The 16,790-nt window shown below is 42.3% G+C and overlaps 1 long non-coding RNA gene across 1 annotated transcript; it reads left to right on the top strand.

Moving 5' to 3' along the window:
* Positions 1-1,800: 1,800 nt before the first annotated feature.
* LOC115836892 lies at positions 1,801-15,865 on the top strand. Its single transcript, XR_004031878.1, has 3 exons — positions 1,801-1,952; positions 2,297-2,377; positions 15,645-15,865. It is a non-coding gene; the product is annotated as an uncharacterized LOC115836892 (long non-coding RNA).
* Positions 15,866-16,790: the final 925 nt, after the last annotated feature.

Below are 16,790 nucleotides of genomic sequence, written 5' to 3'. Positions count from 1 at the left end.
GCCAAAAACCGTGGATATCCTCAATGCCTCTCTTTTCATTATCTCCCACATCTTATCCATCAGCAACTCACATTTTAAAATATTCCCAGAATCTGGTGTTGCTACCCAGATGGAAGCCACTGTGACCCTCACTCAGGTTAATGCAACAGGCTTCTAAGCAGTCTCCTGATCTACCCTTGCTTCCCTACATTCTATTTATTTTCCCCCTTTGACTTTTATTTTAATTATTTATTTTGGGTCTCACTCTGTTGTCCAGCCTAAAGTGCAATGGCATAATCATAGCTCACTGCAGCCTCAAACTCCTGGGCTCAAGCAATCCTCCCACTTCAGCCTCCTGAGAAGTTAGGACTACAGACACTTGCCACCACAACTGACTAATTTTTAAATTTTTTTGTAGAGATTTGGCGGGGGGTCTTTCTATATTGGTTTCCCAGGGTGGTCTCGAGTCCCTGGGCTCAATATTTTATTTTTATTCTAGATTCAGGGGGCACATGTGATGGTCTGTTACATAAATATATTGTTTAACGGTGAAGTTTGGGGTTTTAGTGTACTCATCATTCAAACAGTGAATACTATATGCAATAGGTAGTGTTTTAAATCCTCACTATCCTCCCCCATTTTGGAGTCCCCGATGCCTGTTCTTTCAATCTATATATCTGTGTGTACTCACTGTTTAGCTCCCACTTATAAGTAAGAACATGCGGTACTTGATTTTCTGTTCCAGAGTTATTGCTCTTAGAATAATGGCCTCCAGCTCCATCCATGTTGCTGCAAAAGACATGATTTCATTATATTTTACGGTTGCATAGTATCTCCGTTGTGTATATGTACCACATTTTCTTTATCCAAGCATCCATTGACAGACACTTAGGTTGATTCTGTGACTTTGCTATTGTGAATACTGCTGTGATAAACATATGAGTGCAAGTGTCTTGTTTATATAATGATTTCTTTTCCTTTGGATAAATACCCAGTAGCAGAATTGCTGGGTTGAAGTCAGATCCCATCACTTCTCTACTCATGGCCCCCTCAATCTTACTCATGATATAAACAAAATCCCTCCTATGGCCAATATGTCCCTGCATGATCTGACCCAGCTACCTTCTGTCTTTCTCCTCCATACTTCCCTTCTCTCATTCCAGTCCAGCCACTTCCACCTCCCTGTTGCTCCTGGAACATGCCAAGCATATTCCTGCCTTAGAGCCTCCGTACCTGCGATTGCCTCTGCCTGGAATGCTCTTCCTCCAGACAGCCACAGCATTCCTTCTCCTTTTTCTATCAGGTCTCTGCTCAAATCCCACTTTATAAGTGAAGACTCCCCAGCTGCCCTATGTAAAGTATCAGTCCTCTAGCCATTCCTCCCCTTCCTCCCCCATCCTCTTTATTCTCTTTTATTTTTCTCCATGACACAGATCATCACCTGACTTATATATTCCATGTGTATCTATTTATTGTTTATACTTCATCTCCCCATACTAGAATGTAAGCCCCCTGAGGGCAGGCCTTCTGGTCTTTCACTGATGTAACTCCAGTGAGTAGAATCATCCAACCACACTGCTGATTGAAAGACTTAGACTCCTGGGAACATGACCCATTGACGGGTATAGGCAACCTCAATGCCACAAAAACGCTAATTAGAAATAATTAAGTAACGGAGAGCCAGGCTCAAACAAAAGAACACCCCAAAGGGTCAAAAGTAAAACAAACAGAACTAAATACTATGTGGGTGAACTCCAGCTGAGACCAGGGCAACCCAGGGGAGTTCAGACACTGAACATAAGCTCTGAGCAGCTGAGGGCTGGAGTTCTAATGTCACTATGGCAACAAGGGACATGGATTTGGGGCTCTGCAAAGAGGGGAGCCGAATGTGAGACTGTTGCATAAAGTGAGGTCTCTCAAAGGGAACAGAAGCAGAAAGGTTTCCTACTAGCACAGATGAGTCTGGGCTCTCGGTGGGTCTTTTAGTCTGGGTTCCCCCAAAGCAGACTCTGAAACAAAGATTTGGATTCAGTTGGTTTATTCAGGAGGTGATCCCAGGAAGCATAGTGAGGAAATGAGGGAAGAAAGAGAGGAAAAGAGAAAAAAAAATCAGTAATGGGTACATAATAAGCAAGTCACTGTCGTGGACAATTGAGGTTCAGTCCTGCTGGGGACCTCTGGGAGACTGTGTAGAACTCACTTAGGAATCATTCCACCTCAGATGGGGGATGGCACATTTATCCAACAACTCTCATCCCCCAAATGTTGAGGGTTGCTCTGAGGGTATTAACTTCCCTTGTGTTTCCATACTGTACAGAACTCAGCCAGAAAAGCTCCTATGAAACCAACAGAGCCCCTACACAGGGAAGGAGAAGCAAGCACTTAAGGTAGGCTGAAGGTAAGCTGCCAGACACATGCTGGGAAACATTGCAGCTTAAAAAAAAAAAAAAAAAAACTCCCAGCCTGGGCAACATAGTGAGACCCCATCTCTACAGAAAATAAAATTAGCTGGGCATGGTGGTGCATGCCTGTTGTCCTAGTTACTCAGGGGGCTTAGGTGGGAGGATCACTTGAGCCCAGGAGTTTGAAGTTACAGTGAGCTATGATTGCACCACTGTACTCCAGCCTGGGCAACAGAGCGAGACCTTGTCTCTTAAAAAAAAAAAAAAAAACTCAAAGGAATACAGCTTAGGGCATTACTACAATGGGGAAAAAAGTCTCCTGTAGGAAATTGGAACCCCAAGCATGCACATATCATGGTGTGTGGGTCTGATTTTTATACGCCCCACATGATACAGAAATCCTCAGACAAGAAATTAACATAAATATATAGCTCTTGAGGCCCAGTAGAAAGAAAAGCAATAACATTTTGTAAAGATTGAATTCATTACCAGGAAAGTCTGCTGGGGCCTCCACCTACCACACTGAGTTTATGGACAACGAAGCCAGATCTGTGGAAATGACCAGCAGAAAGAAGCAGCCCTAACTCCCAGCACAGAGGTGTTCCCATGTGGAGACAACAGACAGGAAAACGATCAGCTCACCAAGGACAATGTCATGAGGAAACGTCCTCTTCTCCCCTTCCTCCTTCCCACTTTAACATAGCGGAAAAGAAGCAGGAAAGTGTGTGGGAGGCAGGAAGAGGGCAGGCCAGACCAACCTCGCCAGCCCAGCCAATGCTGGAGAACTGAAAGGGGGAACTTGGAAGTGAGTATAAAATCGAAGTTTAAAAATGGACTGGATTGTAAAATTGGGACCCTTATGCATGGTTGGTGGGAATATAAAATGGTGCAGCCACTGTGGAAAACAGTATGGTAGTTCCTAAAAAAAAGAGTTATCACATAATCAACAATCCCACTTCTGGGCATATTCCCAAAAGAACTGAAAGAAGGATCTCAAGATATTTGTACACCCATATTCACAGCAGCATTATTCACAGCAGCTAATATGTGGAAGCAACCCAAGAGTCCGTCAAAGGATGAATGGATAAACATAATGTGAAATATATATATATATATTTGACTACTGTTTAGCCTTAAAAAAAGAAGGAATCAGGTGCAGTGGCTCATGCCTATAATCCCAGCACTTTGGGAGGCTGAGGCAGAAGGATTGCTGGAGCCAGGAGTTCAAAACCAATGTAGGTAATATGGCGAGGCCCTATCTCTGCAAAAAAATTTTAAAAATAGCCAGGCATGGTGGCGCGTATCTGGTCCCAGCTACTTGGGAAGCTGTAGCAGGAGGATCACTTGAGCTCAGGAGGCTGAGACTGCAGTGAGCTGTGTTCACACCATTGCACTCGAGCATGGGAAAAAGAGCAAGACTTCTGTCTCAAAAAAAGAAAAAGAAAAAAGAAAAGAAAGAAATTCTGACACATGCTACAATATGGATGAGCCTTGAGGACATTATGCTGAGTGAAATAACCCAGTCACAAAAAGACAAATACTTCATGATTTCACGTACTTATGAAGTGCCGAGAGTAGTCAAATTCACAAAGACTGAAAGTAGAATGAAGGTTACCAGGAATTTAGAGAGAAAGGGAGTAGGGAGTTATTTAATGAGCACAGAGTCAGTTTTGCATGATGAATAGGGTTCTTGAGATGGATGGTAGTGATGGTTGGACAATGATAGGTGCTTAATCCCATAGAACTGTACACTTAAAAATAGTTAAGATGATAAATTTTATGTTATATTTTAATATAATAAAAAATAGAAAAACATGGACCAGTAACTAGGCTATTTTAATAGCCCACGGAGATTGAAAAGTTATGAGATCTAACTGACTTACCAGGGAGCAAGAAGGCCAGATGAGGGTGGGAAGTATAACAGAGACTGTCTTTTTGGTAATTATTGGGGAAAATACAAGAATTTCATGTTTGTTTCTCAATTATACAGGCTACAGTGGCAATTTCTGAGATCTTTTCCAAATTAGATACATTTCCCCATCTCTATGTCTAGTGTTTACCCTCATGCATGCATGTGTGGGCACACGTGCATGCACACACACACATACACACAGAGCTGAGGAAGACCCTTGAGGCTGGCAACATTCAACATACATTGCCGCTTTTGTTGGTAGAACACAGGGCATTTTAACAAGAATATTTCTGGCTCTGCCGAGAAGCAGAGTATCATTAACCATCACAGTTACAAGATTTCACACTTCTATTCCAGTTTGTTTCAGAAGGCTTAGAACACTTGGCATACTTTCAGTTACTGGTGTGTGCACACACACTCCCCACCCATGAGAGGAATTGCAATTTTGAGATGCTCCTGCCCAAGTCTAACCTGGTGTAATAAGATCCCAGAACATCTGTCAGGCGATTACATGGTGCTGTCTCCATCATTCATGTCGTGTGACACGCACCTGTTCCATGATGCTGAGACAATAGCTCCCCTCAAGGCTTTCCCTGTAGCTCGTGGCATATTGAGCTGCCATACTGGTTCTTTAGGCTTCATTCACAGAGGTTCCTTCTTCTCTTTACCTTGACTTGGGTCTCTCAGCTTCTAGGGAAGCATGGAGACATTGGCAAGAGCCCCAAAAAATGTTTTCGAACAAAACTGAGTTATGGTCATGATTCCGCATCTTATAACACACCTTTTCCTCTTTACCAAACAACAGCACAGTGGCCCTCTTAATTAAAGTGCTGGAAAAATGCCCCAATCCTCTTCACTTTCCAGGATGGGAGAGATGGAAATGGGTTAAAGGGGGCTCTCTCTCTCACAAGCCATGTTCCTCCCGCTCTGGGGCCTATGCAAGGACTGCTCCCACTGCCTGAAACACACCCGCCCATGCTCTGTTCCTCATTTAATCAATTCTGGCATCTCCTTTAGATCTCAGCACCCAAGTCACTCTCCCAGTCTACAGCAGATGTCTTTGTTAGCTTCTCTGACAGGAGCAAGTTCCTGTGTCCTTCACATTTTGTTCTCTTTATAACAATTCACCATTTTTTAGAGAAGCTGAATACGATCTACCTTTTTACCCAGACTCTAATTTCTCCCATCCAAGTATTAACCAGGCCTGACCCTGCTTAGCTTCCAAGATCAGATGAGATCGGGCACGTTCAAGGTGGTATGGTTGTAGGCAAGATGCTAATTTCTCTGAGAGCAAAGACTGTCTAATTTTGCTCAAAAATATATCCCCAGAATTATATGTGCCTGGTACACAGTAGGTACTTAATATATATTTTAATGAATAAATCAACTAATCCTATTTTGCTGAGAAATGCAAACACATTCACTAAATATTTGTTTGAATAAGTTAACCACTATGTTTAAAACTGATATAAGTACCTACCTAATAATAGTATCTACTTAATAAAGTTATTAGAAGAATTACATTTGTTAATGCAAATAGCTTTTAAACAGTGACTGGCATATAATGAATGCAAGATAAACATTAGTTCATTTTATTATTGATATCTTGCGCCCATAATAGGAAGATATTTTGAATTTTTATCTAAAGTGGGCTTTCTTTTCCATATTTTCTGGTAACCCAGCTCTCCTTTCAGCCTGAGCAGCATTTTTCAGACGTGACGACTGAGGCTAAAAGAGACCCTAAGCTGCACAGCCAGGAAATGGCAGAGCTTCAATTCCAATTTACATCTCTCTAACTCCAAAACGCTAGTGTTTAATCCGCTTTTTCTCAAACCATCTAGAATGGTCAAATAGACTAAAAGAATTTCAACATTATCATTTCAAAAGATCAACTTTTGGGGGGTGGGGGGTTGGAGAGAGGTATCTAAAAAGAAGATATTATTTTACTCAGTAATCACCACCATTAAAAAAGTACCTACAATGGCTGGTGCGGTGGCTCACACCTGTAATCCCAGCACTTTGGCCAAGGCGAGTAGGTCATGAGGTCAGAAGTTTGAGACCAGCCTCGCCAATATGGTGAAACCCTGTCTCTACTAAAACTACAAAAATTAGCCAGGCGTGGTGGCACGTGCCTGTACTCCCAGCTACTGTGGAGGCTGAGGCAGGAGAATCACTTGAACCCTAGAGGCGGCGGTTGCAGTGAGCCCAGATTGCGCAACTGTACTCCAGCTTCAGTGACAGAGTGAGATTCCGTCTCAAAAAAAAAGAGAAAGAAAGAAAGTACCTACAATGATAATAATCCCATGCCTAGCTAAGAAATGAATCTCCTTTTCTTTTTATTATAACAAGGACAATGGTGTGTACTGATGCAGTATTGGAAACAATTATCTCTATACCTGGTCGGGGCTGTAGCTCACCAAGAAGTTGCTGCCTCAGCCGGTATTACTTATACAGGGTGATTTTTTTGTGGTTGTTTTATTTTTAGGCTCATAAAGTATATTTTAACAGTGAATAGAAGACCCTCTTGGAAAAATCGATTGCGTATTTCCATTTTAATGTAAACATTTAGTGTCCAACGCTTTGCCTCACTATCTCATTAGCATTTGAATGCCAAGCACTATTCCAGAAATTTATTTCAAAGCCCTTTTTTTTTTCCAGGCAGAGAGGGCAAATAGAACAAAACAGTCACCTCAGCTGATAGTTGACTAAACACAATCATCATGATGAAAGGTTGCTGGGGGGTAAACTTTGGGTGAAAAAATAAAAATATATGATCACTTTAAATTCATCTTCTCCTCCCAGGGAGCTGCTAAGGTGCTTATTTGGAATTTTTGGAGAATCTTTTCAGTTCTGTTTTGCAAATCTTACACTTCTCCCAAAATAATAATGAATAAATGAAGTGGATTTTACGATAGTCTGTTGAGGCCCTAAATTACCAAATTTTTCTTTTCTCTATATTAAGGAATTACCATCCCCCGAGGTTACCAACAAAAGGGTCTTTTACTGACATCTGTAGGGTTTGAAAGGAAAGTGCTGTTTCAAGTCCAAAGCTAGGTTTAAGTCTTATCTCCGTGGTGAGCTGGTGTCCTGCTTCGAAGGCTGGGGAAGACAGCCCATCTTGTTCCGGAGAAATATTCAGACTGTATGAGCTGTGCCACCTCCACCCAGCATGCCAGGTGCAATTAAGGCAATTTAGGTTGAGTGCAAAGTGCTCCATTTCAGGCTGAAGTCATGCCAAAGACTCCTTACAAACGCTATATTCAGCACCTCCTATTTCCCATACCCGCTGCACGTTGTCTGCCATTATTACCCAGGATTCCAAAAGCACTTGGCCGCATTAAACAAGAGTCAGGAAGGAAAACAATAGCAAGGAGCTGCTTGAGGACACAAAGCTGGAAAAATGAAGAGGGAGCAGCCAGAGATGTCAACTGAGCTCTGGAAATAGATGTGGCTTAATGAACATGAGAGGGGTTAGGTTTATCCAAAAACGCAGATTCAACCTGGTAAGAATTTGATCCTCACACTCTACAGATAGGGGTGTACCTTGGTTCAGCCCCTTTGGGGGACTGTTTGGCAATATTTATTAAAACTAAAAAATGCATGTGCCCTAGGATCCAGAGATTTCTTTCCCTGGCATCTATCCTAGAGAAAAATGCAGATGGATGTGCACAATGAGAGCTACACAAAGATTTTCAACACTGAGTTGCTTGTAATAGCCAAAACATGGGAAATGATCTAATATCCATCTATGGGGAAACAGCCACACTGTGAAATACTTTGTAGCAGCAAAGGGACCATGTCCTCTTTCAGATAGATAATAATATCCATGCATACTTGGCCAGGGGCAGAGATGCTCCAGAAACTCTCCTAAATGCCTACCCACAATAAACAGCTTAATCCTTACAACAGTTATTGAAGAGGTTCCCAAGTTATGCTCACAGAACAATTGAGGCACCAAGATGTTAAATAATGTGCCCAAGGTCACATGAGTACACAGGACATTCAAACCCAGGTCATCTAGCTCCAAAAGCCATACTACTTTTCAAGGATTTTAACAACATACTTTTCGCCTTTGAATTAAAAAAAGCAAGTGGCAATATGATACGTACAATGTGATATGATTTATGTTTGTATATACAAAAACACAGGTGAAATAATGCTATATATTTTCCTTATTTATTATTTGTGATTTTTAAAAATAGAGATGGGGTCTCACTATGTTGCCCAGGCTGCTCTCAAACTCCAGGCCTCAAGTGATTCTTCCCCTTGGCCTCCCAAAGTTCTGGGATTACAGGCGTGAGCCACTGTACCTGGCCCTACATATTTTCTATGGACACTTTTTGCAACACAGAGAAAGGTATGGAAGGATACATTCCAGAGGAAAGAGGTGGAAAAAGAATAAAGATTGAGGGGGTAGTTAAAAGAGTTCTTATCTTTATTTATAATGTTTTAATTTTTTTAAAAAAAGAAGAATATAGCCATGTGTAACTCAAAAATAATTTTTAAAAATTGATTCAAAAGAGCCTTTCTGAATTACTTGCAGAGACACCTAAATAAGCCAGGCAGGAAATGTCTAGTGGCTTCCATGTGTGCAGCATTCTATAGTTCAGAACCTTTTCCACCAATATTGTTCTAGTCAATCTTTTTTTTTTTTTTTGAGACAGATACATTTGGGAACAAGACAAGCAAAATCCTTGCCCTTGTGGAGTTATATTCTAGAATGGAAATACATGATAAACAATTAAATGAATATGACCAGATGGTATTAATTGGCTCAAACCAAAAGGAGGCTCTCATGAGAACTTTCAGTGAAACAATAAATAAGTTGAGGAATCCATAGACGAATAAAGATTCAAGTTTTAGTAAGTTTAGGCTCTGGGAGTTTCTTTCTTTCTTTCTTTCTTTCTTTCTTTCTTTCTTTCTTTCTTTCTTTCTTTCTTTTTCTTTGTCTCTTCCTTCCTTCTCTTTTCTCTTTTCTTTTCTTTTCCTTCCTTTCTCTTTCCTTCTTTCCTTCCTTTCTTCCTCCCTTCCTTCCTTCTTCTTTCTTTCTTTTTTCTTTTTTTGGAGTCAGAGTCTTGCTCTGTCACCCAAGCTGGAGTGCAGTGGTGTGTCTTGGCTCACTGCAACCTCTGCCTCCTGGGCTCAGGCGATTCTCCCACCTCAGCCCCCCAAGCTGGGACTACCCGTGAGTGCCACCATGCCCAGTTAACTTTTTGTATTTTTAGTAGAGACGGGGTTTCACCATGTTGCATAGGCTGTTCTCGAACTCCTGAGCTCTGGCAGTCTGCCCACCTCGGCCTCCCAAAATGCTAGGATTACAGGCATGAGCCACCAAGCCCAGCCTAGCTCCAGGAGTTTTTCTATACAATGGTTCTTAACCAAGGACAATTTTGTCCCCTGCTATGATATGAATGTTTGTGCACCCTCCCCTCAAATTCAGATGTTGAACCCAATCCCCAATGTGGCAGTATTAAGAGGTGGGGTCTTTGGGAGGTGATTAGGCTATGAGGGCTCTGCCCTTATAAATGTAATTTGTGTCCTCATAAAGGAAGTTTGAGAGAGCTTGCTTGCTTCTGCTACCAGAGGGAAATGCCATCTTTGAAGGAGAGAGAAAGCCCACCTGTAATGCCAGCACTTTGGGAGGCAGACGCTGGAGGATCGCTTGAGCCCACGAGTTCAAGACCAGCCTAGGCAAGAGAGGAAGACCCTGTCTCTGCACAAAGGTTAAAAAATTAGCCAGGCATGGTGTCACACACCTGTAGTCCCAGCTGTTCAGGAAGCTGAGGTGGGAGGATTCCTTGAGCCTGGGAGGTCAAGGCTGCAGTGAACCGTGATCATGCCACTGCACATCAGCCTGGGCAATAGAGCAGGACCCTGTCTCAAAAGGGGAGGGAGAGAGAGAGAGAGAGAGAGAGAGGAGAGAGAGAGAGAAGAGACAGAGAGAGAGCTCACCAGACACTAAATCTGCTGGTGCCTTGATCTTGGACTTCCCAGCCTCCCAAACTGTGAGCAATAAATTTCTGCTGTTTATAAATTACCTAATCTAAGGTTATTTTGTTATGGCAGCCCAAGTGGACTAAAATACCTCCTAAAGGATATCAATGACTGAAGACTTTTTTTATTGTAATGACTTGGGTAGGGTGGCTGGTGTTACTAGCATCTGTATAGCAGAAGCCAGGGATGCTGCAAACACATCCTACAATGCATAACAAATAATTATCTGGCTTCAGATGTAGTTAGTGCCATGACTGAGAAACCCTGTTCTATAGGAATAAACTTAATCTGTCTGGTAAACACAGAATCACATATGCATACAATTGCCCATTTACCCTTTCTATGGAGAACCTTGTCTAGTGTTCCTTACCTTAATCAATGGCAACCATAACCTTGTAGTTGCTCAGGTTCAAGCCTTCAGATCATCTCTACTACTTTCCTAGGGCTCCTATAACAAAGTACCACAAACTGGGTTTCTTCAAGCAACAGAAATTGTCTCCCTGTTCTGGAGTCGAGCCGTCTGAGATCAAGGGAATGGCAGGACTGGTTACTCCCAAAGTTTCTAAGGGAGAATCTGTTCCATGCATCTCTCCTAGCTTTTGGTAGCTTCCAGCAATCCTTAGCTTGCAAATGCATCACTCTAGTCTCTGCCTGTCTCTTCAGTTGGCATTCACCCTGTATCTCTGTGCCTCCCCATGGCTGTCAACTTATGAGGACACCAGCCATACATATGACTTCACCATAACTAATTGCTTCTGCAAAACCCCTATTTTCAAAGAAGGTCACATTCTGAGGTATTGGGGGTTAGGAGATATATATGTATATATATAGGCTCAGAATCTTGAGCAAGTGCCTGAAGCTATTTAAAGTCGTGAACCACACCATTCCTGCTGCTGGACATTTGCTGGAATTCCTGGTGCTTATTCTCTTGCAAGCCTGATTCTTCAGTTTCTCATTCATTCATTTCATGCACCCCCAAATCCTTCTTGTATGTTTTCTTTTAGGTGAAGAAAGCCAGAGGAAATTCCTTTCACTTGCCAGGAATGCTGGCTGATACACCTGCTGAGTACAAGATGCAGTGTGTATAGGAACTAGGATGACACCATCAGTCCCTGTGCTCACCCTGCCCACAGCCTTGCAGGGAAGTTCAGAGCATTCTCATCAGGTTTTTGGTTATGTAGCATCTCCCTCTTTCAAGCCCCCAAAAAGGCAACATCTGATTAGAACTGAGATAAGAAAGAAGGGTAGATAATGACTGAACAACTGATATTTGACTTCCCTGCATACTACAGCCCCATTCTAGAGACCTGAGACCATACCCAAGCTTAATCTTATGGGCCTATTTACAAGTCTGGCTAATTAATGACTGTAAAAGCAGTTTGGACTTCGCAAGCCTTTTATAATGTGCCTCATTTAGACATAATGGGCCCAAGATTGCCTCTGGCATCCTCAAGAAAATTAAAAATCCAGTAGGCAGCAGAATTGCCTCTATGCGATTTTCCTATTACTTTTATTTTTATTATGATTGTAAATAGCAGCATTACTAATGGTACCTTGGAATGAGGATGCCTTTCCGGGGAAGGCCTAGCTGATTTCTCACATCCACAGCATGACTTATTGGGGTCCTTTAGCAAGCAGCATGCTGGTTCCTTCTGCATGATGTCATTGAACACTGGCCAAATGGACGGGGGAGCTCAAGGGCTCCTGAACACGTAGAGTCATTCCTAACGGGGGGCCACTACAAAGGGAGACACCATTCATTATACTCCAGCTCAACGACAGAATCCTAATTGCTATTTCTCTAATCCTTGGCTCTGGACAAGGAGGTGTCTGACGTGTGTGAGCTGGGCAAAATTTGGTATGCTGGAAGTCTGGGTTGGCACGCAGTAGAGAAAGATGGCAACAAATGAACTGGACTGGGGAGGCATTGAATAACGTGACGAAATCTCCAGCCATCTCATTCTGTCCCACCTGGCACGGGAATCCTCCCTTTGTCCAGCATCCCCACCTATCAGTCACTTAGTAGCCATCTAGGTCATCAGATCAACTGTCACAGTATTGCAGTGCTTGTGTTCAAGTAACCTTTATTTTACTTAATAATGGCCCCAAAGCACAAGAGCAGTGATGCTAGCAATTTGGCTATGCCAAAATGCTTCCTTAATGTAAAAAAGGTGAAAGTTCTCGACTTAATGACGGAAGAAAAAAAAAATCATATGCTGAGGTTGCTAAGATCTACAGTAAGAACGAATCTTCTATCCATGAAATTGTGAAAAGGGAAAAAGAAATTCATGCGAGTTTTGCTATCGTATCTTAGACTGCAAAAGTCATGGCTACAGTGCGTGATAAGTGCTTAGTTAAGAAGGAAAATGCATTACATTTGTAGGTGGAAGACATGAACAGAAACGTCTTCCAATGGATGGCAATCAGCTACAGTACTATCTGTGGTTTCAGGAATCCACTGGGGGTCTTAGAACATATCCCCAGAGGATTAAGGGGGACTGCTGTATTGTCAGGAATAAATCTAACCTGTGACACTTCAGCAAGGACAACTGCTACCGCTGTGCTACAGACACCTCAGTTTAACTGTTTTAAACACCACCTCTGTTGGGGTTTCCACTTCGAAGCTGATCAAGGAAAAGGATATGACCAGCAGAGGCAGTAATACACCACAAGCATTACTGAGTAGTGCTTGAATGTGGCTGCATGACAGGTGAAGTCCTCACAGCAGGAGACCATCCAGAGGAGGGGAGGGCGAGGGGACTCCTCGAAGAAAGGGGATCAGACAGCAGGTTATTCGTCTAGATGCTGGGGCTCATCAGCACAGTGGTCTCTGAGTCAGAGAGCTCCAAAGGGCAGCAGGGGCCTGGGGCCTCATAATTACAAGGCTCTTTCTTATCAATGGCTAAGAGCTGAGGTTTCCCAGCATAGGCTCTAAATGACGGGAAATCTGGGCTATTTTTAAAACAATTGGATGTGCAAAAATTTGAATTTCATTTCTTGGGCTTTTTACCTAATAGGTCTCAGCCTACAGTGAAAAAATAAACAACCAAGGGCCAATATACAGAGGCCAACTTGGGGTTAATATACAGAGGCCATTTACAGCTCATTTATATCACAACTCCCCTGCCATTGCTTCCCGTGAAAAGCCGAGTGTGTCTTCCACCATGCTCATCCAAAAAAAAAGGCATCGCTTATATTTACCTACCTGTGTTTCTCACTTCCAAACTGATGTCTTTCATTGGTTAATCAAATTGGTGAGATTAGGTTGGAGGCACATTAAGGGCAGTGGGACTGGCCTGCCCCAGGTGCACAGAGTGACAGCTGCATGATTAGTAGAAAATTTAAAAGGGCTGGCCACGGTGGCCCACGCCTGTAATCCCAGAATTTTGGGAGGCTGAGGTGAGACGATTGCTTGAGCCCAGGAGTTCAAGACCAGCTTGGGCAACATAAGGAGACTCCATCCCTACACATGCTTAAAAAATTAGCCAGGCATGGTGGTGCACACCTGTGGTTCCCAGCTACTCAGGAGGCTGAGGCAGTAGGATCACCTGAGCCTAGGAGGTCAAGGCAGCAGTGGGCCATGATTGTGCCACTGCACTTCAGCCTGAGTGACAGAATGGGACCTTGTCTCAAAAAAAAAAAGAAAAAGAAAATTTAAAAGCAATATAATCATACTGACTACAATCAGTGTGCTTTATATTACTGTCATGAGCCAGTAATTCTAAACAAAGTCAATGATAAAATATATCTTCCAGGAGGGGCAAACCATGCCCACTCTTCTTCCTCGGTAGACCACAGGATTCATTCACATTCCTGTGCCCCAGCTACACAGGAGGAATGTATTTGTCAAGTGGGATAACAACAGAACCTACTGCACAGGGTTATTGTGAAAAAAAAATCAATACTGTGAGGACATCAATCCTCCCCAAATTGATATAGACACTGTAATCAGAATGAAAACCCCGCAAGTTTTTGTTTTGGTGGAAATTTACAAGGTGATTCTGAAATATGTATGGAAAATCAAAAGCCAAGATTATCACAAAGAAGAACAAAGTCAGATGATTTTCATGACTGGATATCAGGAGTTATAATAAAGCCAGAGGAATTAAAGGAGTATGCTTTGATACAGGAAAAAAAAATGGATCAGTGGAACAGCATAAAGAGCTCAGAATCAAACCCCTCACACACAGAGGCACTTTATTTTATTTTATTTTATTTTTTTTTAGGCAGAGTCTTGCTCTGTTGCCCAGGCTAGAGTGCAGTGATGTGATCATGGCTCACTGTAGCCTTGACCTCCCAGGCTCAAGTGATGCTCCTGCCTCAGCCTCCCAAATAGCTGGGACTACAGGTAGACACCACCAAGCCCAGCTAATTCTTTAATTTTTTGTAGAGACGGGGTCTCCCTATGTTGCCTAGAGTGGTCTCGAACCCCTGGCCTCAAATAATCCTCCTACCTTGGCCTCCCAAGGTGCTGGGATTACAGAGACGAGCCACTGTGCCCAGCCTAGGGACACTTCATTTGTAAGAAAGGTGCCATTGGAGAGCGATGGAGAAACAATAGCTTTCTCAATGAAAGGTTCTGCGTCAATTGGCCATCCACATGGACAAATTTGAATCTTGGTCTCTACCTCATATTATATACAAAAATCAATTACAGATGGATTGTAGATCTCCATGTGAATGGAAACATGATAAAACTTCTAGAGACAATATAGAAGAATATCTTGAGCTTGAGGTAGGCAAAGGTTTCTTAAACAAGACACAAAGAAACTGGGATAGGTGAAGCCCCATGGTGCAGTTGGCTCAGAATAAGGGGAAATCCACAAATCAGACTCCTTGTCCAAGTCTTATCCCGTAAAGTTTCCCTGCTTTAGAAACATTTTAAATCTCAAAATATTCAGGCTGAAACATTCCAAAGCAGAAGAGAATTTCCCATGATACTCTTCATGACAAGCCTCTATGTCTATGCTGCTTTAATAGAGGTCGTGATTGTTTACTATGATCCAGGCACTGTGCAAAGCACTTTGCCATTTTTTATTTTAGAGACGGGATCTTGTTCTGTCACCCTGATTGGAGTGCAGTGGCATGATCCCAGCTCACTGCAGTCTCAACCTCCTGAGGTGAAGTGATCCTCCCACCTCAGCCTCCCAAGGAGCTGGGACCACGGGCATGCACCATCACACAGGGCTAATTTTTTATTTTTTGTTGAGACAGGGTCTCCCTATATTGCCCCAGCTGGTCTTGAACTCCTGTGTACAAACTCCTTCCACCTTGGCCTCCCAAAGTGCTTGGATTACAGGCGTGAGCCACCATATCCAGCCACTTTGCCATCTTTTTCTTACTTATCTTTATTTCAGCCAGCAGTTAATGCCTGCAAGTTGGTCACCATGGAAACAACAACACAAGAAAATCTCCCTCTACTACCTCATTCTTTAATATCTGAAATTTTAAATTTACAAAATTAAGATACAAAGAATCAATCATGAAGTTGAAGTTTATATGAGTGCTTTCTGCTGCTGCGTGTTGCTCAAGGTACAGTAAAACCTTAACATCGGGTTGATGACTGTAACTTTAAAAAGTCTATTTCCATGGGTTTTCTTACTGAATCTCTGTGAAATAGCCATCACTGGCTATTTCTGTTTTCCAAATAGGTAAACTGAGGCACACAAAAACTGTCTCTAGTTTCTGGAACCAATGCTAAAAACATTTTCAGTCATATCCCCCATGAGTGAAAGCACTAGGTGGTCATTTTGGCAGGGGCCTTCTTGAGTGAGGAATGGGACTGCTATCTCTAGGTTTGCCTCTGTGTAGGTAAATAACTGCAGCAGGAAGACAGATATTCACTTAGCCTTTAATTATCCATGTTCAGAACCTCCTCACCCTATTCCTAAGCTGCTCCTTCTGCCTTCAGTTTTTCCCCATTCCACACATCTCATGGCAACACTCCCAGATTCCCCTGTGACTTCTTTGCCCCCAAACCATCCTTTTACTTCTCTTTACTTATTTTTAATACAGCATCTGTAATCAAACACCACCAGAAATGATCTTGGCTCACATTTTGACACCAGTGCTTACCAATGATGTTTCTGGTCTACTTCCTTAACTTCTCTGAATCTCACTTTTCTCATCTGTAAATTGGGGATAAGACTAGAGTTGATGTGAGGGTGAAGAGGAATATTTTAAGTATAATGACTGAATACATTGGTGGTTTTAAAAGACAGAATGGAACTCTTGATTCAGTTGACAATACAACCTTTCTTTTTTCTTTTTCTCGTTTTTATTTTTATTTTTTTATTTTTATATCTAGTTTTGTGCCAAGTCTGTGCTAGCACTTTTCATGCAGGCCATTATCAAATCAGCACAACTACCTCCTGAGGTAGGAATTACTATTTTCTGCATTTTTATATACACAAAGAAACTTAAAACTCTCAGGTGCCACCCAGCTGGTAAATAATAGAATTTAGTTTTAAGCTCAGATCTGATTGACTTCAAAACTCATACTT

This window comes from Nomascus leucogenys, chromosome 10 (genome assembly GCF_006542625.1).
Source record: "Nomascus leucogenys isolate Asia chromosome 10, Asia_NLE_v1, whole genome shotgun sequence".
Classification (NCBI taxonomy): Eukaryota; Metazoa; Chordata; class Mammalia; order Primates; family Hylobatidae; genus Nomascus; species Nomascus leucogenys.
This window is presented reverse-complemented; position numbering and strand designations above follow the sequence as displayed.